The following is a 16,904-nucleotide window of genomic DNA, read 5'->3' as shown; positions in this document are numbered from 1 at the left end:
TTTGTAACATCCCTAAACAACCCCAAACCACCACAATACAACCCCATCACAATCACAAAACAATATCACTCATCCACCAACATTATACCATCGATCTAAGTCAAATCAAGTCAATAACAAGAAGTACTACTATTAACTCCAAAATCAACAAAAACACTTAACAACCAAATCTCTACCATGCATAATCAACTACCATACTTAAACCATCATCTACAAAGGGAAGAAGGCAGAGTATGAATAAGAATTCAGAATATAATTTTTGAAAGAACGATGTAACCGACAACTATTGAATTCCTTGACTGGAGATTTGGAATAACCAGTGTGCAGATGAATTAATTAACGGATCATAACAACTCAAGTAATCAACTTAATACTAAGGGATTGAAGATTTATACCTTCTTTGGAGCTTTGAATCAATGTAAGATCCTTTGAATGCTTATGGGAGCTTACATCCTCTCTTAAACAACCTTGATCTTTCCATTAACATCAAGATATCAAAGTTATTTTCTAAAAAAATACTATTCATAATCTTCCTTAATGATTTTTAGAAAATGCTAGGAAAGGATTTTGAAGGTAAGATTTTTGGGAAGTATGTAACTTAACTAGGAGAAGCTAGGGTAATTATTATGTAAATTAGCAAGTGGAGGAGCTTGTACTTCATTTTTCTTAAAAGGGGCCGGATGGTTTTAACTTGAATATGGGGGAGGAAGATGAAATATTTGTTTGTTTTGTTGCTTGATAAATGTGTGGTGTTTAATGGCTTTGTTAGAATAATCTTGGTTTAACCAATGGTTAAAATGCTTGGCTACAATCCAATCTTGCAAAATATCTTCTTAACTCACTTATATCATCATGCTTACTTCATTCCCTTGCCACTTGTCATTATCTTGTGGTTTGATGATGTCACCCTGTTTATAGTTCCTTGATTCTTGTACACGCATGACTCTTGGTCGCTTATTCATTTTACGGTTCGCTTAACTCTCGTTCTCATTGTTCGTTTGAGGGATCATACCCAGGATCTTATTACTTAGGTTTTCCTAAACCTTTCTTAACAATTTATATCCCTTTAATGATCCTCTCTTTTAATCTTTGAATTGAAATTCTTTTAATCATGTTACCTTATACTCAAATCTTTCGGTATCTGGTGGATTTTCAGGAAAAATAAAAGTGTCCGAATTCGAATTCTGACGACCTTTACATACACTTATTTACCCGAAAAATCAAAGTGTCCGAATTTGAATTCTGACGACCTTTACATACACTTATTTACTTTATGGAATAATAATACGATCTTAGAATTTCCATAACAGTACTCCTATATAGTGTGGTCTGATAATTTTCCTTAATCAGCACAATCAACAAAAAGTTATTATCCACCAGGGTTTCAAAAATTTCTAAAACTTGGGGTTATTACATAGGCCATGAAGAAGGATGCTCATGGACACCGCTTCTGTGATTTTTCATGATAAAACTCCCAAACAAGCCAAATTTTGAAGATTGACAAAGAAGTATGGTAACGACACTGATGACTATCGCTACTTAAAGGCCGAGATCGAATCCCTGAATCTTAGAGAATGAGTATGGAATGAGAAATTATGAAGAAAAAAGGATGAAACATTATGATCAAGGAAAAACCATCAGCCTAGAAGTCCATTCATAAACCTACTTTCTGAAGGGCCAATGACCCCCAAGATCAGGAAACTCAAAAAAACCCAAACAAGGGAAACTATGTACAATTTTATAGAAGCACCGAAGCGTGTTAAGACTGAAGTAGATTCATCCGACAATTCTGATTTATAAAGAGCAAAGTTCTCCCATTATTATCCATTGGTCGTGAACTTAGTCGTGATGGGAATAGAACCCTGGAAGGTCACTTTAATCAAAACAAGTTCAGCTTCAAAACCTATTCGTAAAAGGATGATTAAATCAACTGACCTTCTAAGAATCAAGTTTCCAACGAGGAATATGGTTGGTGAAGAGATAATAAAGACAACTACGAGTAGTTACATAACCTCAGCGAGGGTTGAAAGTGTGGCGCCCCAAATTCCGGGGTCAGGGATCTAGGAGGTCACGCCATCTTGAATCATGTATAACACTTATCACATACAACAATATTTAAATACTCACACCTTTATGACCCCACACTTATCCACACAAACACTTACATGTTATTGTCTTGAAAATGGACAATGCATTACTAGAGTTTATCAATCCATAAAGTGATAACTATTACATTCCTAAAAGTGATTAAGTCATACCACGAGTGTAACCTTTATGTAAAGTTAGACCGGAGGCCATATATACGTCTCTTAGTTATTATCTTACATAAGTTGTACTTATAAATAAGTCGGGCTAAAAACAACTGAAACCAATCCAGCTTATTCGATCTACCTGAGGTACTGCACCAAACAACGTACGGAACAACTGGCCGTTTCCTACCCGTTTCATGGCCGTGAATTTCATGATAGGCTTCTTAATTCATGTTAGTCGCTAAACACGTGCTAATATTACACGCAAGTATACGAGTTCACAAGTAGTATAGAATCTTTTCTAGTTCGTTCCCACAGAGACTGTATTGGTTAACTAATTAATTCACGCACTTAAGCAACAATGTATGGTTATTATTCAATGCTAAAACGATAACAAATTGAGGTTTTTATACTAAGAATTACGCTAACTATTATAACAACAAAATTAAGATTGACTAAATTAATATATTTGATAAACATGGGAGTCTAACTTCGTTAAATACTTCATTCAATAGCCTTATTGTTCTCAACCTTAGCATGCAATGGTCGTTCTTAGAAAAACTCAGATTTCATCTTTTTCCTTTCTGCTTCGAGCCGGCTTTCCACGAGCTTTTATTCCAACACCACCTTGACACCAAATTAGCACCAAAATAATGCTAATTCACCTGATTCACAGATTAATGCCTGAAATGCAAAAACACTAGAAAACACGTTAAAACACTTAACAACTTAAGTATAAATGCATCAATTCAAAGCTTATTAGAGCATTATAAAGTGTCATAAATGCCACTCAACATACCCCCAAACTTGAATCGATGCTTGTCCTCAAGCATAAACAGACTCAAAGAACAAGAGAATAAAAATGCATCAATGCAACTAATATGAATGCAACGATCCCAATAGAATAACTAAACCAATCGACAAGCAACATATAAACAAATGCGGTTACTCGCATAAAGATCAGTTAAATCGTACTAATCAACTTACAAACAAGAGACGTGTGTGTGTGCAGATGCTTACAGATATACTATCACAACTAAATCGACAATCATGACTGACTACTTATCAAGATAATCGCAAGTTTAAAAAAAGAATAAAAGCTAGACTTAAAATAACTTTTAACACTTCAATTCTATATCGAAGTTTAACATGGATTCATGCTTTTATTCATAATAAAACAACACAAGTATATTTATTTGATTGTGCAATGAGTGAGGTCCACAAAAGACTTATACATGTAGCGAGAGTTAGGTTAGCGGATCCCAGACTATAAGAGCCTTAGGTCACTAGGCACAAAGTCCCCTAAGAACTTAATAACTCGAGTACTAAAGAGCCCACTCGTGATCAATTAAACATAACACTTATTCTTTTCTTTTTTTTCTTTTTTTTATTTTTTTCTTTCTTTTTTTTCTACAAATTTCTGAATGAGTGCATTTCGCTCCATCTCATCCAACCCTAGACTACTCATGTAAATATGAGCCAGCTACTAGCCATTTGACACCTAGCCACACAACTAGCAATGAACTCCAATTTCCTCCAATTTTTAAATATCCATATCTTTTATTATTAAGAGAATATCCTAAATTCTAAATATAAACAAGTGATTAAACCTCGACAAAACAACAAACCATGACTATGATCTAACACTCTAACAACCTATAAGACTTATTGAAATACAAGTGTCTCTAGCATGCAAATCAACTTAATACGACTTAACATCTCTAAACATGACATCACTACACTAGCATCAATATCACAAGTCAACTGGAAAAATTATCTCAGGGATCATGTTATAATGCTAATGCATGAACACTATATGAACAAAATAACAAAAAACTAACAAAAATAAATATAAAAAACTACATGGAAAAATATGCAACTAACTATCATGAATATGTAAACTATATGAGACTCGCACAAATCATGTTCCTTCAACTACTACCCCCAAACTTAAAATATTCATTGTCCTCAATGAAGGTAATAGTAAGGAATCAGGCATACCTAATCAGAATCAGAATCCTCACCCTCAGCGGGTGGACTGTCGGGTGTGTCCGGAGGTGGATACACGGAATCCTCACCAAACAATGGGCACTGGATATCAACTTCGGTGGCTCTGAAAGCTGTCCCAAGTGCCTGGGTGAGATCACGTGCGAACCTGCTATGGATGTCATGCATCGCATCCATCCTCCGTGCCAGATGCCTAAACTGCGTTATGCTCTTCTTCGACGGCTCCTTCAACTGTGACGACTCTATCTCCTCACCCAATTGAGCTCTCCAACCCGCTTTGTGGGCAAACTTGGAACCATCAGCATAATACTGATCATAGGGCCGCTTGCCTGGAAGCATATCAAATGAATAACTCCACCCCTTAGGATCGGGCTTACCCCAATACCACTCCACCATGTACAATATAATCGAACTATTAATGACAACACTAGGGAGCTGAAGTTGTTCATGTGTGGCCCAACGAACACGAGCTGCCACACACAACCTCGTCACTATGGACGTGTAGGGTATAGAACCCGTAGTGCTCCCTCTCAAAAAATCGCAGAATACCACGGTGAATAATCCTACTAATGTCCACATAATCACCCTTCATAATACCCCATAATAAACGTGTTCGCTCTACCGTCACCTCATGCATATGAGACGATGGCAAAATATTAGCACAAATAAAGGCATTCCAAGCACGGGCAAATTTGTTCATATAAGAAGTAGGGAATGTGGCATAATCAATTATGCTCCTCTTGAATTTCCACTGAGTCTTACGCACACATGGAGTAGCAACAATTAAATCCAAGTCAAAATCCTCCGGAGTCTTATCCTTCCAAATGGCTTGACCTGTTTTTGCGCGGGCTGATTAATTACCCTCCTTATCGCTACAACACTATACTCCACCTTCATCCCCCTAACCACCGTGAAACCATTCTTCTCTGCCCTTGCATTAGCATAAAACTCTCACACATTACTTATAGGCACAACAGCGGGTTCCTCACAAAAAGAAACCCAACCCATCTTCTGAATCATCTCCAACAGCTGACCATCCTTCCCTGATGGCAGAAAACCCCAGTCCTTGATGATTCTTTGAAAGAAGCCTAGTATACTCCGCTTCAGCCTTAGGAGTAGAGAACCTTGGCCTTACACCACCCACACTTGATGAATCGGTGGTGCTGCTATCGACTTGTGTTATTTGTCTCTTGGGTGCCATTGGAAGTGAGTAGAGAGAATAAGAGTTGTGTTTGAGAGAGAATTTGTGTTTGAGAATTTTAGAATTGGTGAAGAAGTTGTGTATGAGGTGTAAGTATATATAGGTGGTAAAAAGAGAATTATATATGGAATAGAAGTGGGATTTGATTATGGGAATAATGGGTTTGATTTGGAGAGGGAATTATGGGATATGGTGGAGTAAAATTCGGCTCGGAATTAATTTTGGAACAAAATTCCCGTTTTTCCCCTTTAACACCTTTTATTTTTTTTCTGAGCCGGGACCCGGCACAGGCGCGCGCTGAGACAGCGCTGGCGCGCGTTACTTCTGCCAAATCTGTGCGGCCGCGTGCTGTAACAGCGCCGGCGCGCCAAGCTTCTGAAGTGAGCCCTGAATTTTTTTCTTTTTCTGATTTTTTTTGTGATTTTCTCCTTTCTTCTTGCTTACTCTACTTACTAATGTACAACAAATTTGGGTTGCCTCCCAAGAAGCACTTCTTTTACGTCCCTACCTCGACGTAGAATCTCGAGATCAAACGGATAATAGAACGGAACTAACCACCTCGCGGTTTGATGTGTCACCATAATAATGCTTCAACCTCTGACCATTTACCTTGATTGCTTGGTCCCCGATCATTCTCAAAAATTTCCACCGCTCCATATGGAAGCACAATTTTGACAATAAATGACCCTGACCATCTCGACTTCAACTTTCCCGGAAAAAGATGGAGATAAGAGTTGAACAAATAACTTGTTGCCCCGACACAAATGATTTAAGCAATAAATCCTGATCGTGCCACCTCTTGACTTTCTCCTTATACATTTTGTTGTTCTCATAAGCTTGAAGTCGAAACTCGTCGAGTTCATTCAATTGAAGCATCCTTTTCTTTTCAGCGGCATCCAAGTCAAGATTTAACTTCTTCAAAGCCCAGTATGCCTTATGCTCGAGCTCCACAGGCAAATGACACCCCTTACCATAAACCAGCTAAAACAGCGACATTCCCAATGGAGTCTTGTATGCTGTTCTATACGCCCACACAGCTTCATCAAGCTTCAAAGACCAATCTTTCCTTGATGGACACACAACTTTCTTTAAAATGCGCTTGATCTCTCTGTTAGACATCTCAGCTTGACCATTTGTCTGAGGATGATAAGCCGTAGCAATGTGATGATTCACATTATACCTTTGCATCATAGTAGTGAACTTGCGATTGCAAAAATGCGACCCCTCATCACTGATTATGACTCTTGGAGTTCCAAACCTTGTGAATATCTGCTTGTGAAGAAAATTAAGCACCACTTTTTTATCGTTCGTTGGCAACACCTTAACTTCAACCCATTTCGACACGTAATCAGCTGCCAACAAGATATACTAATTGTTATAAGATGAGAAAAATGGCCCCATGAAGTCAATTCCCTACACATCGAAGACCTCAACCTTGAGAAGCATATTAAGAGGCATCTCATCCCTCTTAGACATATTACCCACACGTTGACATCGATCACATTTCAAAACGAAGTGGTGAGCATCTTTAAACAATGTCGGCCAAAAGAACCTGCTTGAAGAATATGAGCTATTGTCTTTTCTCCACCATAATGTCCTCCATAAGCCGTAGAGTGGCAATCTCGCAAGATCCCCCCCGTTTCGCTGTAAGGAATACATCTCCTGATGATTTGGTCAGCTCCTTGATGAAAAAGAAATGGCTCATCCCACATATACCACTTCACTTCATGTAGAAACTTCTTCCTTTGAGCATAAGATAAGTCGGGAGGCATGATATTACTCACAAGGTAGTTCACAATGTCTACGAACCACGGTTCTTCTTACACTCCAAACAGCTGCTCGTCGGGAAAAGATTCATTTATCAATGTCTTATCCAATGAAGTAGCATTAGGATTCTCTAAACGCGAGAGATGATCAGCAACTTGATTTTCAGTCCCCTTTCCGTCCTTGATCTCTAGTTCAAATTCTTGAAGCAAAATAACCCATCTAATCAATCTAGGCTTCGAGTCCTTCTTTGAGACTAAATATCAAATTGTAGCGTGATCAATAAAAACTGTCACCTTAGTCCCAAGTAGATAAGATCGAAATTTCTCAAAACCATAGACAATAGCCAAAAGTTCTTTCTCTGTAGTAGTATAATTCAGTTGAGCACCATTTAGGGTCTTCCTAGCGTAGTAGACCACATGAAATATGTTGTTCCTCCTCTGCCCAAGAACTGCTCCAACTGCATAGCCACTTGCATCGCACATCATCTCAAAAGGTTCTTTCCAATCAGGTGTAGTTATGACCGGTGCCGTGATTAAACTCTTCTTCAATTTCTCAAAAGCAGCAAGACACTCGTCATCAAACTTGAAAGGAACATCTTTCTCTAGAAAACTGTACAATGGCTTTGAAATTTTCGAGAAGTCTTTGATGAAATGCCTGTAGAAACCCGCATGACCAAAAAAACTACGAATTCCCTTAACAGAAATGGGTGGAGGAAGATTTTCAATGACATCCACATTGGCATTGTCCATCTCTAGACCTTTACTAGAAACCTTGTGCCCGAGAATAATGCCTTGACGCACCATAAAGTGACATTTCTCCCAATTGAGAACCAGATTGGTCTCAACGCACCTCTTGAGAACGTGTCCAAGATTTTGCGAGCATTCATCAAAAGAATTGCTTAAGACTGAGAAGTCATCCATGAATACCTCCATATTCTGGCCAATCATATCAGAAAAGATGGCCATCATGCATCTCTGAAATATGGCTAGTGCATCATACAGACCAAAAGAAACTCGTCTGAAGGGGAAAGTACCAAATGGACAAGTGAAGGTAGTTTTCTCCTGATCTTCTTGAGCGATACAAATCTGAGTATAACCTGAATAGCCATCCGGAACCAGCCAACCTGTCGAGCATCTGATCAATGAAGGGCAAATGGAAGTGATCCTTCCTAGTGGCTTTGTTCAGCTTCATGTAGTCCATTCAAACTCTCCACCCCGTGACTGTTCTAGTAGGAATAATCTCATTCTTCTCATTTTCTACCACAATAATTCCACTTTTCTTTGACACACATTGAACCGAGCTTACCCATGAACTGTCAGAAATAGGGTAGATGATCCCTGCATCTAGCCACTTAAGAATTTCCTTCTTCACTACCTCCTTCATGATTGGATTGAGTGTTCTTTGTTGCTCAACCGTAGGCTTGCTACCTTCCTCTAGCATAATTTTATGCATGCAGTAAGAAGGGTTGATTCCCTTGATATCTGCTGTAGTCCATCCAATTGCCGATTCAAACTCTCTTAGAATCCTCAAAAGCTTTTCCTCATCACTACCTGAAAGGTCAGATGCAATAATAACAGGCAGAGTAGATGCATCACCTAAAAAAACATACCTCAAATGCTCAGGTAAAGGCTTAAGCTCAACAGTGGGAGCTTCCTCAATAGATGGCTTGAGGCATTTAGGAGCTTTGTTCAATTCCTCCATTCCAAGAGATTCAAAAGGAATATCTATCTTCCTCTTCTAGGGAGAAGCATTCAAATACTGAAATTATTCTTCACCTTCGTTATATTCACTATCCGAATTCCCCAACAAGGCTTTTTCTAAGGTATCGGACTTTAGCAATTGATCAAGTTCCGATGTGACCACCGAATCGACCAACTCCACTTTTAAGCACTCCTCATTATCAGTAGGAAATTTCATAGCATTTAACATATTAAAAGTCACATCCTGATCCGAAACTCACATTATGAGCTCACCCTTCTGCACATCTATCAAGGTTCAGCCAGTCGCCAAGAAAGGTCTCCCTAAGATTATGGGAATCTTCTTATCCTCCTTGAAATTAAGAATGACAAAATCAGCAGGGAAGATGAGTTTAACAACCTTGACCAAGACATCTTCCACAATACCTCGCGAATATGTAATAGAACGGTAGGCCAACTACAAAGTCATATAAGTCAGTTTTGGATCAGGCAAGTCCAACAGCTTGAAGATTGACAAAGGCATCAGATTGATGCTAGTTCCCAAGTCACATAAGCATCTGTCAAAAGACATTTTTCCAATAGTACATGGAATAGTGAAGCTTTCTGGATCCTTAAGCTTCAGAGGCAACTTCTGTTGCAGCACAGTACTGCATTCCTCCGTGAGAGCGACTGTCTCTAAATCATCTAGCTTCACCTTCTGAGAGAGAATACCTTTCATAAACTTTGCATAACTAGGCATCTGCTCAAGAGCTTCAGCCAAAGGTATGTTGATATGAAGTTTCTTAAACACCTCCGAAAACTTCTCAAATTGCTTGTCCAAAATTTTCTTCTGCATCCGCTTAAGAAAAGGCGGTGGAGGATAAATCTGCTTCTCCCCTATATTACCCTCAGGAGGAGTGTGCTCAACAGTAGTCTTCCTTGGTTCTACTTCTACTTCATGCTGCTCTACTTCTTTCTCAGCCTCAATTTCTTCAGTCAACACTTGAGTTTATTTGGGATTCGCAACCTTTCCAGACCTTAAAATGATTGCCTTTACCTGCTCCTTAGCTTCCCTTTTTCCTGGAACTTCAGTGTCACTAGGTAGTGTACCATGATGATGATTTAGCAAGGAATTGGCAATTTGCCCAATTTGATTTTCCAAGGTCTTGATAGAAATAGCTTGACTCTTGCACATAAGCTTCAACTCCTCTAATTCAGATTTTTCATTGGCTTGTTACATATGGAGTTGTTGTCTTGGTGTATATTGTGGTTGCTAAAAACCAGGGGGTTGTACTACTTAGCTGGATATTGTTGATAAGGCTGTTGAACGGCATTCTGAGTGTTGCTCCAGCTGAAATTAGGATGATTACAGTTGTTGGGATGATAGGTGGCTGGAACTGGTTGCTGCGATCGCTGGAAGTTGCTCATAAAGTGAGCTGATTCACTAGAAATTGCGCACTAATCAGTCTCATGGGCACCACCACAAAGTTCACAGACACTAGCGATTTGATTAACTCCATAATTAGCCAATGTGTCTGCCTTATCGTCAAAGCCTTAAGTTGGGCAGCGATAGCAGTTACTGCATCCAACTCCAGAATTCCTGCGACTTTTCCCTGAGTCAGCCCCTGGGAAGGATTCTGGTACTCATTAGCAGCCATATGTTTAATAAGTTCATAAGCTTCATCATAGATTTTAGCCCACAAGGCTCCTCCTGATGCTACATCAAGCATGGGTCTAGAAGTAGCACCCAATCCATTATAGAAACAGTTGATAATCATCCAATCAGGCATGCCATGTTGTGGGCACTTCCTTAGCATCTCCTTATATCGATCCCAAGCCTCACACAGAGATTCTCTAGTTTGCTGAGCAAACCGAGTAAGAGCATTCCTGATTACAGCAGTGTTCGCCATAGGGAAGAATTTAGTGAGAAACTTTTGCGCAAGATCCTCCCAAGTGGTGATAGACCCTGCTGGTAGAGAGTGTAACCAGCACTTAGCTTTGTCCCTTAAAGAAAATGGGAAGAGGCGTAGCTTGATAGCATCTTCAGTTACATCATTAAACTTGAAGGTGTCACAGATCTCGATGAAATCCCTGATGTGCATGTTGTGGTCTTCAGTAGGAAAACCCCCAAACTGAACTAAGTTCTGTATCATCTGAATCGTGCTTAACTTGATCTCAAAAGTGTTAGCCCTGATGGCTGGTCTGATGATGCTTGACTGAATGTCATTAATCTTAGGCTGAGAATAGTCCATCAAAGCCTTTAGATTTTCTGCTTGATCACCCATCTCTACTAATGCTGGTTCTTCAACTTTCTCTTCTTCTTCTACCTTCTTTTATTCCTCAAAAACTTCCTTACGAACTACCACAAGTTCTTCCTCGGCTTTATCCAGTGTTCTCTTACGAGTACGCGAACCCGTATGAATACACCCTCGCTAGAGTACCTGAAATAAAACAAGGAACAAATAAGTAACAATGACCGAGTCAATGAACTTTAACGACCACTGATGGAAAGCACATAAACTATAAATTAACACTTCAGTCCCCGACAGCGGCGCCAAAAACTTGTTAGTCGCTAAACACGCGCTAATATTACACGCAAGTATATGAGTTCGCAAGTAGTATAGAATCTTTTCTAGTTCATTCCCACAAAGACTATATTGGTTAACTAATTAATTCACGCACTTAAGCAACAATGTATGGTTATTATTCATTGCTAAGACGATAACAAATTGAGGTTGTTATACTAAGAATTACGCTAACTATTATAACTATGAAATTAAGATTGACTGAATTAATATATTTGACAAACGTGGGATTCTAACTTTATTAAATACTTCATTCAATAGCCTTATTATTCTCAACCTTAGCATGCAATTGTGATGACACTAATCAGATAATATGAAACTGATAAACGCCAACTTTCGTTGCACGAGTACCATACAACCAGACATCCACAAAAGAGATAGAAGCTGAATAGACACCAATTATATTGAGACCCTATAAGTCTAAAGAATTTGACAACATAATGGTTTAAGCACAAGTTATCTATCTTGATTACACAGGGCAAGTAAGATGGGTAAAAATACCTACGAATCATGCATAACAATATATGAACCTATGCTAGCATGGCAAGTTCTAAATCCTTAAATTCACTGTCGCTTCATTAAGAATTAACACACTATCTTATAAGTTCGCGATGCTCATAAGACGAATACGCACAACCATTACTAGGATATCAATCAATCACCACATACTAATGCGTCGAAACAATTTAACTAATGAAATCCATAAATAAATCCATTAGAACCGCACGATGACGATTAGCCCATAATCGGACTCATCATCAACGTGGGTTCCGATGAAAGCATGGTATAACAAATGTAGTTTTTATAACGAATAAATAAAACCAAGTACAAACAAGAGTAAAGGTTCATAAGTAAGAAAACTAGCATCCAAATACAACTTAAAACAAAGATTCACAAGTAAAACAAGATCTTCTTCACCTTCGTAATTGTGCTAAAACGGTCTTCTTATGGCTCTCCTTGCGCTCTAGTATGTCTCTCCCATAAAAACGTTCTTATTTGAATATATATAGCAGCCCTTTGCAATCTGGAAGTCTCCCCACTTAGAATCAAATTAGAATCAGGATTCATAATTTCCACACCGGCGCGGGCGCGCGCCATCACAGCGCGGGCGCGCGCCATCACAGCGCGGGTGCGCGCGCTATTATTCTGGAATCCTGGCACGGCCGCGTGCTATCACAGCGTGGGCGCGCCGTCCTTTTGGGGAAAAACTCAGATTTCATCTTTTTCCTTGCTGCTTCGAGCCAGCTTTCCACGAGCTTTTATTCCAACACCACCTTGACACCAAATTAGCACCAAAACAATGTTAATTCACCTGATTCATAGATTAATGCCTGAAATGCAAAAACACTAGAAAACACATTAAAACACTTAACAACTTGAGTACAAATGCATCAATTCAAAGCTTATTAGAGCATTATAAAGTGTCATAAATGCCACTCAGCAATTCACTGTTGTGTTGTGTCAATTTAAGAAAACAAGTTTGAGCTATAATGCCCAGCATAATAATGTACAATATGAAAAGACTGTATGAGAAATTCATGTCTGATTCCATATACGATAAATATGTTTATTTAAAATAGGTCATCTCGGTGATACACACCTTCTTTCGAAAATAATTCTTTTGTTGACTTATTAGCCTGCAAATACCTTAATGGTAAACCCAACACGTAGGCTTGGGTTATGGTATTGCATCACAATTCCAATTGGAAGAATTTAGGACATTCACTGGAGGCACCGCTTACGATGGTCAGTAGTAAGACGGAAATTAGTAACCTTTTTCAACGAGTAGAAGGATGACTTCCAAACTCCTTGTTATCACCCTGGCCGCATACGGGCTATGTGTCTCATTTTGGGTATACACACACTTCGCAGGTCCTTAGGTACATATGGTACCGTCTCCCAAGGTTCTGGCAGTCTCCCTAGTACACGAACTACAGGATCTCTACCCCTCCCTTGTCCTTTAGGAAATCCTATCATATATCAAGAACTCAAACCATGTCAAAGTTCTTAAGGCGTTTTGTTTGTTGATAGGCACATCTCGTCTCATTTTTATATATATATATGTACTTCCGGAAATTTCGGAGGAAGCACTAAGATAATGTGAGTTGACCGCTGTCAACAGATAAGTATTTAAGGAGGAGTATCCTTTTGAAACTAGTAGTCAAAATATCTAAAAAAATACGTCGAGACAATATTTTCGACGATCCGAAATAGTTAGAATAATATTTTGAATCATCAGAAAATATTTTAAAATAGGTTTTATAAATTTTAAATCATATGAAATAATTTAATAAATATTTATTTACTAAATAATTAAACCTCGAATAATTATATTTTTAAAGAATACTTGAAATAGTATTCCTCAACTAATTTATGTTTAAATAATTAAAGTAATCTTTAATAATATAATTAATCGAGTTTGGAATAAGTAATCGTTGGAGAATCCTTCTCCTATATTAAATGAATAATTGAAATAATATTAATTATTCGAGTAATTAAATATAGTTATGGGAATACGATCTTTGGAATCGTTTTAAATAAATTCGAGGTATTTAATACTTCGCAAGTGGACATCAAGTCCCTTGGAATAAAATAAGTACGGACTTTTGATCGTCCAAAACATCACGGATCTCGGGTTTTCATTTTATAAATCCAACCGACTCTCGGTCATATGATTTATACATCACGCTTATGACAGCGCTAAAATATACTACGATATATACATCGTAACACAATCGTTATTGATGCGTAAAAACTCGAATGCTATCATCATGGCTAGCATGACATTTAGCCGAAAGATAGTAAAACAACTTTTCACAACACAACAGTATATGGAGTAGGTTTCGTAAAATTTCATGGGTACTTTGAAGTGGAGGGTGCTCTAGGGTCCGCCCAAAAATCTATGATTATAAATAATTTTGTTTCGTTAGATCCCTTTCGTATTTATTGCTACTTGTACATACGTGATACTTATTAATCGGTCACGCAACTTACTTTACTCTTATCATTCCAATAAGTACAATTAATCGTCATATTCTCTTTCTTTTCTAAATCTCTTTTGTCCGTTAATGCCTTTTACGTTTCGACCCTCAGCTCCGCTCACGATTCTTAAGGATTTTTATTCGCGGGGTCTCGGCTCCGATATTTTTATAAAGTTGAAAAATCCATATTTTCACTTGAAGTTTTGATGACAGTTAATAAACTTTATTTCTTAATGTTTTTACAAATTTCATGATTTTTGAATATTCGTAAGTTGATCATTTCTATTTGCAAAGTTCATAATTTGTAGCAGTTTTTATCGCGTAAAACATTTTTACTAAAACGGTCATATCTTTTGATCTGTAAATCGAAATTAAGAGAATCAAGTTCCTAAATGATCCTCATAACATTTTCTATCATAATAAAGTCTTAGTTTTCAAGAAACTACAGTTTATACTTTCTGTAACTCTGCAGAAAACTTATAGTTATGTTTCGTTCATTTTAACGGCGTTACGATTATGACCCGAGTTTCGTTTACACTCTAAATCACTAACCAACCATCAACAATAACCATACCATCATCTCAACACTAACTCCTCTCAATAACATCATGTTCTTGAGGCAATAATAACAACCTTAATATCTAACTAACTAAACATCAAGAAAATCACAAAACAACTACCAAAACTAGGTTTATAACTAAGATCTTAAAGTTTCTTGAAACTTAAACATTAAACAAAGTTTGGTCAAGGACTTATACCTTTATTGAAAGCTTGGAATGTATTATTATGGATGGTCCAACCTTGGTAAGGCTTGGTTGTGCTTAAGGAACCTAGATCATGCCATGAAAATCAAGAAACCAAGAAAAGTTATTATTCTACACTATTCATCATCACTTTCATGAATTTATTTCACCATCCAAACCTTATTTAAATGCTCTCCAAAATGTATCTTACCTTAGTTTAGGATGTAGGAAGCTTAGGAATTATTCGTAGATTTTTGCAATGGCTTGAAGTTGATGTTTTGATTTTGAATTCCTCCTTTTTTTAGAAATAGTCGAATGGAAGCTTTAGGTGAGAGAATAGAGAAACCTTTTGTTACTTGGATGGTTCTTGTGAAAGTAATACTATGTAATCTTTGTATATATCTCCTAATATTTGTCAAATCTTGCCATATCTCAGCCAATCAAGCTAGCTATCCTATTTACCAAGCTATAATACTAGCATAACTACCTTAGTTACTATTCAAGCTACTATTCAATAGCTTGGAAATCATATTCTCTAGCTAGGCTACTATTTAGTTATTAACCATGGTTAATTGCTTACCCTAGTTAGCTTGTATTTTTATCTTGACGATACGTTTATTATTCGCTTACGAGTTCGCTCGATCACTTATTTGTTTTCGTCATAAATCTTTGTAAGCGGTTCGAGGGGTAAACCCTTTCTTATACGTCCTTTAAGTTTTGAAGCCTCGTACTTGGGTTTAAATTCGTAGGATTTTATATTTGTAATTATATTGTGATTCTCGTATTCCTTGACGGTTCATAGATATAGTCCTTTTTCAAAGTTCATTTTCTTCAAAAACTAATAGCGTTTACATACACTTATTTGGTACGTATAATCATGTTATCGACTTGGAAACAAATTTTTCCATGCACGACATAGTGTAGGCTAAAAAGTTTTCCCCGATTGTCAGGGTTACTATTTATCAAACGTTTTTACAAAGTCTCAAAATTTTGAGTTATTACAGAAAAAGCCGGAGGAAAGTCCCCCCATAAAAGACAAATATGAATATCAAGATAATATATGGAATTTACAAGAATGATGAAAGAAATTATGAAGAATCGGGTAAAGCCAAAGAAGGATTTGATTCCAATTCCTTTGGCCTGTGAAGATCCTGGAAAGACACCCTATGTTGGTGAAACGTTATACTTCCTAATATTGATCCTAATCAGAAGAAAGTAAAATAGAAATTTTGCCCCTGAAAGGCACGAGGTTAAAAATCCATAAGTTAACAAGCTGTTGAAAGCCAAAATTTGTTAAGGAAATGTGATTTATGGGATAGTTGGCTATATTTTGTTCAAGAACGCTATTGGAAAATGGAGAATATGAATTGAATTCACATATATGAGTGATGCAAACTTAAATAATTTCCTTACTCTACCTAGATTTGACATGAACATGAGATGTTGAACTTCATCGACGGCTCTAGCAGATACAAACAGATTAAGCTACATCAACAACACATTTAAGGTATGTTTTGTCACTGACTTTTATATATTCTATTATAGTTCTTGAATGCGCAGGTGCCACATATCGAAAATAATTATATAAGGTCATTAAGTACCTCAATTCTAAACCATGAAGGTCTATCATGGATAACATGGTAATTAAAAGCCTCCATAAGGCTAATAACATTAAGCACCCTCGAGTTGTATTTT

General features: G+C 37.5%; 1 non-coding gene across 1 annotated transcript; it reads left to right on the top strand.

The window, feature by feature from the left end:
• Positions 1–10,688: 10,688 nt before the first annotated feature.
• LOC141663085 (small nucleolar RNA R71) lies at positions 10,689–10,795 on the top strand. The gene has a single exon (XR_012551170.1). It is a non-coding gene; the product is annotated as a small nucleolar RNA R71 (small nucleolar RNA).
• The last annotated feature ends 6,109 nt before the right edge of the window (positions 10,796–16,904 follow it).

The sequence above is a fragment of the Apium graveolens genome, chromosome 5, assembly GCF_009905375.1.
Source record: "Apium graveolens cultivar Ventura chromosome 5, ASM990537v1, whole genome shotgun sequence".
Taxonomy (NCBI): domain Eukaryota; kingdom Viridiplantae; phylum Streptophyta; class Magnoliopsida; order Apiales; family Apiaceae; genus Apium; species Apium graveolens.
This window is presented reverse-complemented; position numbering and strand designations above follow the sequence as displayed.